The 12,286-nt window shown below is 40.7% G+C and overlaps 1 protein-coding gene across 2 annotated transcripts in view; it reads right to left on the reverse strand.

Moving 5' to 3' along the window:
- Positions 1-12,286, reverse strand: part of tbl1x (transducin beta like 1 X-linked) — a 29,938-nt gene that overhangs the window by 15,527 nt on the left and 2,125 nt on the right. The window lies entirely within an intron of this gene.

A 12,286-nucleotide genomic window follows, 5' to 3' on the forward strand; every position in this document is an offset into this window, starting at 1 on the left:
AATGATGATGAAAGCTCAAAGCGCTAGTTTGGTTGTGGTAAATGATATGCTATTAATTTGCTATTTAGGCAATCACATCCTTAGGCAGGTGGATGTAAATGACCACTCAAGGTGATGACCTATTTTCTTGGGCTGGTAACTGATTCTCTCAGCCTGGTAAAAGACTCTATTTGCTGAAACTGATTTATTTGGACTGATGACTGGCTGACCTGGCTAATGGTTCCCCAGGGCTAATTCTCTCCTTGGCTGGTGAGCGACATGTCTTGGCTTGTTACTGCCTTTTACTGCCATAGGCTCTCCAGTAGCAACACACTCTACAAGACCAGATAATTACACTCTCTGGTGAATGACTAGGTTAACAGCTTGATTTGCTAAAATGGCTAATATGGAACAATTTTTTCTATCCCAAAACAAATAACAAAATCTGTAAACAGGTCTCGGTTTTTTATTACACTAATTTTAATTCATAAGTACTAAACAAGCAATTATTTTAAAAAAATTCAAAAGTGGCTTAGCATCCGATTTAGGCATTAACCAATTTTTCCTTCAAAATAAGTTGAGAAAAATATGGCAATTATCATGTTAGTTAAGTTAGCACAGCTGAATAGTTTCCATGCTTACATTAGTATGTTTTTGGTGTATATACTGTAGCTATACACCAGGAGTGGCCAAACTGCGGCTCTTTGCCTGGTTTCATGCGGCTCCCCAGCCGGCCCGCACCCTCACCTGCACAAACGATCTGTGCCGTGGCCCGGTTACCTCATCAGCTCTGAGGGCGACACACTGCTATATCTTCGTGGTGCACGGTTTGGTTACAAGCCTAGCGAGCCGCTACCACTTTTTAAACTGGCGTAGTGGAAAATGTGAGACTAGTGGCATGAAGTATCTGTGCTATTGTGATTGTGCTTTGAGTCTCGTTGGTGAGACGCGGTCTTCTGTCACACATTTTGGAATAAACCACATATGAGGTGCAGCAAAGGCACCACAGACGACCAAGTGAGACTTGAAAACTACTGCCACTGTCTGTTCTCTTCTTCCTAAAGTGAGCGCAGGTCAGTGGCGTTCTAACGAGCGTTATCCACTTTTTACCTAGAAAGCAGTTGCGTACATAACATATGAGTACATATGAGCTCGTAGTGTGCGTACACGCATGCATGAGCAACCTCGCTGTGCCGTGGCCCACCTCCTCCAACAACGCCAAAGTCCCGAAGCATATCAAGCCTTATGTTTATGTTGAAGTTTGTGTTTATGTTTTTCTTTTTAATGTGCTGTTCGCTTAGCTTGAGTTCACCCCGGTATTTTTGTCAAACGCGCATGTGTGCGAGATGAAAACACCACTTCCCAGTCAGGACAAGATCATTTCAATAAACAATTTGTCAAGTTTGCTCTCAAAATGGCAGGGGCAAAATGCACAGCAAAACAAAAATATGAAGATGAACAGAGGATGTTTTTAACAGAGTAGGCAGCCCTAGCCCGGGACCCGGGTAGCAGTTGGGGTTAACTGCTCAAGGGCACCTCAGTCATGGCCTCAGGCCTGGGAATCGAACCCAGGACCCTCTGGTCACAAGACCGGTTCCCTAAACACCAGACCATGACTAAACCCCACACCGTTTGTGTGTGACATTTACAATAAATCTGAGCAGAGGGGTGTGTGTGTGTGTGTGTGTGTGTGTGTGTGTGTGTGTGTGTGTGAGTGAGTGAGTGAGAGAGAGAGGGGAGATGGGAGATGTTCAAGTGTGCCCATGTGTATGATGTGGCTCTTTGCTGTAACACAGTAAAAAAAAAGTGGCTCTTGTGGCCACACCGGTATACACCATAATGTTATCTTCTAAACTCTGGAACTTAAAGAAATGCATTGTAGAACCTTACATTTCCTCATGATTTTATTGGATTTTGTTATTTTGGTACAAACTGTTATGCTGAAGAGTTATGTTAGATTCATAATGAACATACTTCTCGCCTATGTACTTCTGAAACAAGGGTCTGTTCCCTGTGCTACGAACAACTTGATCAATGAGCAGACAGCCAAAGTAGGTGACACTGAGGATCTGAATCTAATGATTCTTTTTTATATCCGAAATTAATATGAGAATTTAATATAGGCCAAAAAAAAAATGACACTGCTGTACTGCAGTCGTGGTTGCAAAACCTTGTTCAAATGTACACAACATATATGGAGTAATGACAACCCCCCCCCCCCCCCCCCCCATACTATAAATGATTGTATACTTTTTTAAATATTCAAAATTGGGTATAATTATATCGCAACATGGATGCTGAGTAACCAATTTAGAATACATTTTTACATTCCTAGTACATGGAGTTTAGACATGACCTACATGTTACAGCACTGTGCTGCACCCATGGCCCAGGAGTCGTTTTGGTCTTCTTTGTGGATAAATGATGATAAATGTGGAGAATTCACAATAAATGTAGGTCAGCAAAAAAAGAAAAAAAAAAAAGAAAGTGCTGTTATCTTTGTGAGCTGCCAGCTCCCATAATTACCCAAATACGAGACCTCAGAGTGGGTGTCTTCTGATTCACTGTGCTAACAGGGATGAAAGGTTCTGGATGGGAAATCTGGTGGACACAGACTGCTACTCCCTTTGTTTCCTTCTGTTTTGTAAAGCACACATTAATTAGATGGCATAATGTGCCGTGGATGGGGTGAACACAGTAAAAGCCCTGAGCTGCTGCTGTCAGTGTGTTTGGGGTTGGTAACACTCGGGCCTGACTCTGCTTCACTCCAGCACTAATCCGGCTTTCAGATCAGCTCACGCTTAATTCATCAACTGTATAAACTGTTCAGATGGCACTAAACTATAGCTTGTTCTAGAGAGCGCATGCTGAAAACAAGGCCCTCCTCTGCTACTGTCCATGTACCACAGCAGAACAGCTTAGATGCGCAAGCAAACATAGCATTACGGCAGGGGCTGCAGTGCTCTAATCCTAGCATGGAAAAATGCACTAGTAGGAGATGGTACACTTATGCAACCATAAGGAATGAGGTTTCTGAGTGCATATACTGGCTATGCTGATGTGTTTGGAGGCAGTGAATTTAAATTGTGCCATGCTTCATGTGTTTTAGTGTATCAAAACAGATTGCTGAGAAAATAATTTATTCTGCCTGAACCTATTCTTTGCCATCTATGCTAAATGGAGCCAAAACTTATGAATGTGTTAACACAGATTAACCAGTTTTTATTATACAATTTAAAATTTCTATACCATTACTATACCTTTCAATGTAAAACAATATTTCGTGGCTGAACAAAACAAACCAAGAAAAATAGGCTCATCTTATCATGCAATTCTTGATGAATTTTGTTTATAGCCACAAGAGAAAATAATAAGTGACGTCCTCTCTTCACAACTGATGTCTCAATGTGAATACTCATCAAACATAAGCTGGACCACACTCTGAAACTTCAGACTAGCAAATCTGATCATAATACTGATACTCTATTGCCAATTGTGAACATTTTTTGTGCAACTCATATCATTGCCCAGGACAGGTGAGAGTGTTGCACACATTTATTATGTCAGTAATAAGAGTCCTTGAGGGCAATGCATGGCCAGATATGTCCCTCTGAATGTGGATTAAATGACTATCAATGTATCTCCAAAACCCATATGACCCCATTTACTTGTATATTGTACTGACCAATTGTGAACCAATCACTTGATACACATACCATATATAAATGGAAGCTAGGAGTGCAGCTACAGCTTGAGTGCCAAATTTCGGGAATTTACTTGGCTGCCTCTTTCCAATAGAAAACACTAGTAATATATGTAACCAGTTCTAGGTAAGGGTGTGCTCAGAATATTGATACAATGTGTTACAGCCCTTTTGCAAATATTTAAATAAGTTTTAAATGTAACGGAATCAAAGAGTGTACGTTGATCATGCCGGGCTTCTCAGCGTTGAAAAAATGGACAGAACACAATGAAACAGGGTTGTGCAGGAACTGACAGACATTAGTATCAACAATGAAACAAACCAAAATAAAGAATCCAGCATGAGCCAAGCATGACCAAACCAGAAGTTATCAAGTTGTAACAGCTTCATGTTATTAACCTTCTGGAAAACTACAGTACAATATGCAGAGGGCTTATCCTCCATACATTTCTCATTAACTATGGGGTTATTTGTATCTTTGGTTATTACCTTGATACAGATAACCCTACAACCACCACAGTAATCTGTGCAAATCTAATGTTTCGATTGGTGGAATTAGAACTGAGAAATATAAAAGGCTATGCCAAAATTTTATGAAGCACATTCAAAATTTTTATGCAATAATTCAAATTCACACAAGCCATGCAGAACAGGGATAAGCAGCAGGCATTGATAGACATGTTTTTAAGGCTGAGAAACTTGGTGTGAAAGGCTAAAAAAATAAAAAAAAAAGTAGCGAGAGGCTCAAAAATAGCCTGATTTCACCTGCCTCCTCACTTACATTTCTGATATTGAAACTTCAAGCTCAAATGTGTGGTTTCTGTATATTTTAGCCAGTTAATGCAATACTATTTTATCTATTTTGAAGCTCCTTTTTCCCCCCACATACACCTAGTTGCTGATGGAGTTTCCTTCCTGTGGTGCTGGTGAAACATATCGCAGCCTGAGAGATTCCAGGCTTTGGAATGCACTTTATAGGTTATTTATGTAGCCCCAAACCCATCAATATTAGCTCCTTTGAGAAGAGAACCAGGGGGCTTAGCCAGAAATAGCAAACACACCCTCAGAACTGCGTCAGAACAATATCACACTTAAATGTAGGAGAATTATGATTCAAAACAAGTTTTGAAACAGATATCAATTTATTAATTGGACAGTTTACACAAATATATAAAAGGCAAAAATATATACATCTCTCTCTCATATATTATATACACACACACACACACACACACACACACACACACACTCCATCGATTGACCTGAAGTTCAAACATGAGAAAAGTTCAAACATTCTTCTTAATGTGAAAATACAGATTGGTCACAACCTCAAGCAGTCTACCACTTCAGCAGCATGAACTACACATAAGAAAAATTAAACAGTAGAGTTTGTGAATTAAGTCACGTGTGCCAAAAACATATATGCATGTAAAATTAATGTTCAACACTACATTTGTTTTTAGAAAACAATAATGCATAAATAGCAGAGAGTAACCATTTTAAATACATGAGCACTAGGTTAATGAACACAGAATGGGGCCAAATCTGTCCTGCACACACAGAATCGACAGAGACCGCATGCGTGATTAATGTGGAAAAACAGGACACTGCCGAGAAAAGAACTGAAGTGTGAAGGAAAAAAAGAGCACTGAAATGCGGGAGGGGCATGCTGTCTGTGAGTCTGCAGAGAGCCCCATTTCCTCCTGGCTGGTCACGTCCTGACAGATGTGCACACAAGAGCGTTAAGCAGCAGCCATTTTCTCTTGAACTGCTGTGCAGAGTAGAGGCTGCCTCTAAGAGCAGGCACATGCAGCAGCCCTGGAGGTTAAGGCAGTATGTATGTGTGTATGAATGTGGAGGTGCTGGGGGTGGGGGTAGTCGTATATCAGTAGTGGGCTGATACACAGCAGCCATTTCTGTATGATCCTCCCCTTCAGTGGTGACTCAGTTGAGCAGGCCCAGCTGTAGAGGGTGGCAGGGTGGAGGGGTGGAGGAATGGGGGAAGTACACTCTCTCAGGGGAAGCACTACTCTCAGTAAGATTGGGTTTCCAGTTTAGTTTGGAAACCGAAATTCAAGGGTTTGCTGTACTCAATGCAAGCCAGCTCTTGTTTTGACTCACACTGAAGACCATAGCTCTGAGAAACAAGCTCACATCATCCCACCTTCAAGTCAGGAAGACTTTGTAGTAATAGAACAGAACAGCTACTTATTGTGTGTACCACTAAGGACCATGAGCACTCACTAAAAAAGCTTTTATAACTGACTTTATGTGCATCTGAAGACAAGGACTATGGAGTTAGGCCATTCTCCTCTTGAATTAGTTATTACCAGGAGTACTTTGGATATCAGGCTAGCTTTATAACCACAACTTTTCAGCTTTTGTTTCCAGACTAATTTGAGGGAGGGGGTTATTTTTAAGATCCATGTATGTGGTTTGGCTCAGCCAACTTCAAACACAATAACACTGTTCATAAAGAACTTTCAGCTGGGTGCTGGATAATTGATGGTTTTTATCAGGACAAAAGATGAGCATATCATATATCCTTTTCCCCTGCAATGAATATAACCCCACTCCTTCAAACTACTTTACGTCCCTTAAAAGAGGCTATGAGATGATTCTACCGTGTATGGGGATGGTTAGTGTCTTCACTCTATCTTCCATCTGCTGCATGACACACCGCATTCATTTATCACCTGATATCGCACAATGTCAGAAAGCCAGTGTGTGACTTCCATCAAACTGGGAACCAGTTTGGGCTGGTGGCACTGAAGGCTGATACGCGTCAGCCCTGTACTCTCCTTGTGCTCCACACCCACCTATTTAAATGGGCTCTCACATCTTCAGCGTCAAGAATTGTAACATTCAAAATGTGTCAGCAGAGTCCAAAATGTATCATCATTGAGGCTAGAATGTCTCCGTTCAGCAGTGAGAAACCACCTAATGTACTACAGTCAAAGTGCATTAAACACAAATATATTTGGGTTTTTGGTACGTATTGCTATAACTGCACTTGACCCCCAAAAAAGCTAAATTTTCTTAGACCTTGCAACACTAAGATGCTTTCAGATATTATTAGTGCACAAATTTGAGAATTTTATAACTGATACAAGAAAGATACACTGGCCTTTTAACCAACGTAATACTTTGAAGACAACAATGTTTAAAGGTTTAATTGTTGTCATTAATGAAATAAGAACATTAGGACTACCAGATTTTAATCTGTCAGAGGAACCATGCAGGGTTCTTCCATTAAATTTCCAATTCAAAGAATACTCTATGACAGTATATCAAGTAGCATTTTTCTGATTAAATGGGATTTGTTTTTTAACTTCTACATATTTATCCTTGACAGATGAAGTGTGTATAGTGAGAACATTAGGCTAATGAGAGCTGATGTGAAATTAAACCTTTGTGGTCATTATGTTGATTACATTCTAGGCAGTAAGTGTGATTGCTACACTGTAAAAGGTTATGACCACACAATGTCATAACTGATTTGCTTTCTGATAGTATTCACTTAAGCAGTTACAGTTTAGAATAAGCAAGTGACGCTGCTTGGGTTTCTTAAGTTACAATCCCTAGTATGGTCATAATACTCAGCCCTATGGAAAAAAAAATAGAATTTTCTTCCCAGGAAAATCCTTGAAACATCTCAATGACGGTCATTCCTGATATGCCTCCTCACCCAAACAGCCGCTGCCACAATCAGTGACAAAGGTGTCTGTGTCGGTAGTGCCTGACCTTCCCAACATTATCTCACATCTGGACTGATAAGCATGCACAAACTGTCATCACACTTCACATCAATTACTTTTAACCTTAGACACCAACGCAAGATCACAATCCTTAACACACGTACAAAATACAGACGGTGTACAAGTGTAACTCAACAACAAATATGTGGCATAGATTCAACAAGATACAGGAAACATTCCTCAGAGTCTGGTCCATATTGACATGACAGCATCACGCAATTGCTGCAGATTTGTCGGCTACACATCCATGATGTGAATTTCCCATTCCACCACATCCGAAATGTGCTCTATTGAATTGAGATCTGGTGACTGTGGAGGACATTCAAGTACAGTGAACTCATTGTCATGTTCAAGAAACCAGTCCAAGGTGATTTGCGCTGATGAAATGGCGCGTTATCTTGCTGGAAGTAGCCATCAGAAGATGGGTACACTGTGGATATAAAGGGACGGACATGGTCAGCAACAATACTGAGGTAGGCTGTGGTGTCGACACGATGCTCAATTGGAACTAATGGGCCCAAAATGTGCCAGGATAATATCCCCCACACCATTGCACCACCACCACCAGCCTGAAATGTTGATACAAGGCAGAATGGATCTATGCTTTCATGTTGCTGATGCCAGATCCAAATGCCGCAGCAGAAATCAAGACTCAGACAAGACAGTTTTCCAATCTTCTATTGTCCAATTTTGGTGAGCCTGTGCGAATTGTAGTCTCAGTTTCCTGTTCTTAGCTGACAGGAGTGGCCCCCTGTGTGGTCTTCTGCTGCTGTAGCCCATCCGCCTCAAAGTTTGATGTGTTGTGCGTTCAGAGATGCTCTTCTGCATGCCTTGGTTGTAACAACTGGTTATTTGAGTTACCGTTGTCCTTCTATCAGCTCAAACCAGTTTGGCCATTTTCTTCTGACCTCTGGCATCAACAAGGCATTTGCACCCACAGAACTGCCGGTCACTGTATATTTTCTCTTTTTCGGACCATTCTCTGTAAACCCTAGTTGTGCATGAAAATCCCAGAAGTTTCTGAAATACTCAGACCAGCCCACCTGGCCCAAACATCCATGCCACATTCAAAGTCACTTAAATCACCTTTCTTCCCCATTCTGAAGCTCGGTTTGAACTGCAGCATATCGTCTTGGCCATGTCTACATCCCTAAATGCACCGAGTTGCTGCCATGTGATGATTGGCTGATTCGACATTTGCATTAATGAGCAGTTGGACAGGTGTGTGTGTGTGTGTGTGTGTGTGTATTTGAATGGGTATTCATGTTAAAACAAACTGGAACAGGTTCTGGAGCACTAGAAATTGCTATTGTTTTATAAAGCACTATAAGCAACACATTTCCGTTAAAAGTAGAAAAGAATACTTTCTTGTATGTAAGCCACCATAATAGATGTTATGTCAGGGATTTAAACATGAGGGATTTACTGTGTTGGCAAGGCACGGGGACTTTGGCTGCCACTGCTAAGAAACATGCAGACAGAGAACTGCTGGTGAGCTGTGCTTATGCCAAATAAAGTGCTTTTCTACATTCAACCCTTTCATTTCCTCATATAAAATTTAAAATCAGCAAAAATATTTGAGTTCCTGATTTCACCAAACATTTTTCTTATTCATTCTTACGTAAAGAGGTTGTGTAATAATAAGCATGATGGTACATGTAGTGAAGGAAGAGACTGAGTGAGTTTAATATGTAAGGCTAATTACATACACATAACCATAATTATTTCACTATGGAGCCTATGCTACAGATTTCAGTCAAATGGATCACATAGAAAAGGAAAGGATATCTATCCACCAGTGAAACCAAACCTCATTAGTTGCAGGCACGGTACACAACCACATCTTTCAGCCGAAGCTTGTGATTTCCCAAGTTTTTTCCCCATACTCTTTGTATACAATTAGTAACGTGCATAATATTAGTACTCTTGTACTGTTTCGTGAGCACACAAAATGCTTCAAATATGTATTTTATGTGTATCTATTGCTCCATAACTTTTGGATAGAACCATAAGCAACTGCCGCCCAAAGCTAAACCATCAACACGCTCAGCTGTTCCAGTGTTCAGCATCCTGCATTAGGGATTTGTGCTCTGCATAAAGGATGTGCAGTACAACACAAGCTCAATCACCGATACAAACATCAGAAAGAACAATGTTGCCATGGAGATGCTGGAGCCTCAAATCTTTGTCAACAGCTGCAAGTGAGACCTTAATGCCTCTTCCTCCCTTAACTCAAAAAATCTCATTCATTTGCGCGCGTGCGCACACACACACACACACACACACACACACACACACACTTCACTTACAGAATACTGCACACAGTGCATGTACATGCGCACACACACACACACACACACACACACACACACACACACACACACACACACACACACACACACACACACACACACAGACTCTTCTTATTATAGCTTCATATTACATTATGGTATGCCTGGCAATATATAAATACATTTTTTAATCAGTGATGCAAGTTAAGGACCTCAGCAGTAACATGCAAGATTGGTCAGAACATTTACACAGCTCATGAGAACCGTGAATGTAACTGGCTCATTTGCAACATATTGTGATCCATTGTGAAGTGACCATAAAGACCAATATTGTGAATGGTTAGCATTGTAATGTCCAATCCTAGTTCCCGGATATGGAATCAGTATCATGGAAGTGGACATCAGTTTGAGGCTGAACAGAGCCCCACTGACTGATCACTTCATTCTTTTCTCATTGACCCATAGACCATAGACCAGGGGTACTCAAATAGAAATGATGGGCCACATTTTATTTTTTCAATCACTGACGGGGCCGGTTACGGGGGGGGCTGGGGGTGTAGCGATTGTAAACTGTCGACGGGGGGTGGCGAACGCATTTGGGCGTCTGCTACCTGTTTGTTGTTGCCATAAAGGCAATCCCCGGCATCGTCTTGAGATCGCGGTGCGCGATTTCAAAATAAGAGCGGATAGCGCGATTGAAAAAAAAGATTCCTTAAAAAAAACACTTTTCAAAACAGCTTGCGGGCCAGTATGGGGGCCATAGACCCATGAGGCTGAGCTCACACTCTTCACCAGTCCTAGTTTGTTCAAACAAACAAAGTGAATTTTTAAATACAAATGTAGTCATGAGAGCCTATTCATAAAAAAATATTACCAGGGTAGGATACCTATTGATTACTTCAAGATTTTCCTTGTATTCTTTTATTTTTCCATAATGTGCACAGACAGACGTTGTTCATGACATTAAAGGCATAAAAATATATGACGAGACTTGCAACAAACACAGAAAAGCATAAACCACCACTAACGTACACAACCACAACTAAATAATTTCTACTCTTTAAGAATTTATGATTTCCACTATAATTTGTACATGAAATTTCCATTTAAAGCAGCAGTCCATCATCAGAGCATCAGTCTTTATACAATTCTGATTCCTACAGTTCCACAAGTTGGCCGATTTCTGCTCCACAGGCATCATCATCATCTCAGGGTTCTTTATGGAGGATTTGGATTTTCTCAAAGTACAAACCAAAGCCTTTGAACCTGCAGCAGTTCCTCACAAACTCACCCCCCTTCCCCCCATCCGGATTAACCATTATCCCACTTCGCTTCTAATGATTTACAACCGTTGGTGCAAATTCCCAACTAGTTCTGAGGCCTCCCTCTCTGTGGTGAACGGTGGAATTCTTGGTCCTGATGGTCTGCTTTAGGAATAGGAACAGTGGTGAGGGCCAAAAATGTTGCCCAATCAGGAGACCTTGAGTTCAAGCAAAACCCACATCACCCATGAAATTTAAACCCAACAGCATGGGAGCTTCAGTATAATATATCCAGTAATCTATGTCAAGAAGTGACTGCAGAACTCTGAAGACTCTCTTTCAGTGAGGACCACAGTGTTTCTCTCAATCCTGGATCCAAAACAAAGTAAATTGAAAAAACCAAATGCAATCTTTGGAAAACCCCTAATTTGTATGTAGTAATAAGATCATGAAACTTGTAATGTGTTCTACGCCTAATGACTTCACCAAATCTAATGTGGAGTTAAAAAAGAGATGATATTTTGCTCAAATTGTTGATAACTACAATAAGAAGCATGCATTATACTGTGCTAGTCTGTCCATTAATTCAGATCCATCTGGACATAAGAGCTGATAATTATTGCCCCAGACTTCCCATTATGATGAATACGGAGAGTGACCCTCCAGACTTGCCTGCTCTGGAGTATCAGTACACATCTGCGACTGTGGTGGTGTTTCCACATGTAGATGATGGCGTTTCTAACTTCATCTCAGCCACAGGCTCCCAAGACCTCACAGACATCTCAGATTTTTTGCTTGTTAGCGGGACCTCAGTAACAATTTGCAGTGTTAATTTTGCCTGTTTGTTAAATTACATTATAAGGCCATGCTCATGCCACAAACTGTGAATGTACTTTTTATTGCTAAATAATATAACTTAATTAAGTGCTAAATATGGTAAAATATTAGCCAGATAGACATAACACACAACACTGATCATTGTCCATATGAGCTACTTCTACTATAAGGCAGAAGATGTACACAACAACATCAGAACTCTCGTGTTTTATAAAAGTGATCTTGTCTGCATTTTTTGTATCACTCGTACTGAACTGTAGTCTAGTACTTGATACTCAACATACAAACACCTGAGGTCTACAAGAGCACTATATCAGATCATCATGACAAAATAGAAGTTACAGTTAGTGTTTGTTTATGCCTAAGTGGTCACTCAGAGTGACTGCTTCAGTTTAGTGTAAAGGGAGTGAATTATTGTTACTGCTCCCATAATTGTTTGTACTCGAGCTCACCCTG

The sequence above is a fragment of the Brachyhypopomus gauderio genome, chromosome 4 (assembly GCF_052324685.1).
Source record: "Brachyhypopomus gauderio isolate BG-103 chromosome 4, BGAUD_0.2, whole genome shotgun sequence".
Classification (NCBI taxonomy): Eukaryota; Metazoa; Chordata; class Actinopteri; order Gymnotiformes; family Hypopomidae; genus Brachyhypopomus; species Brachyhypopomus gauderio.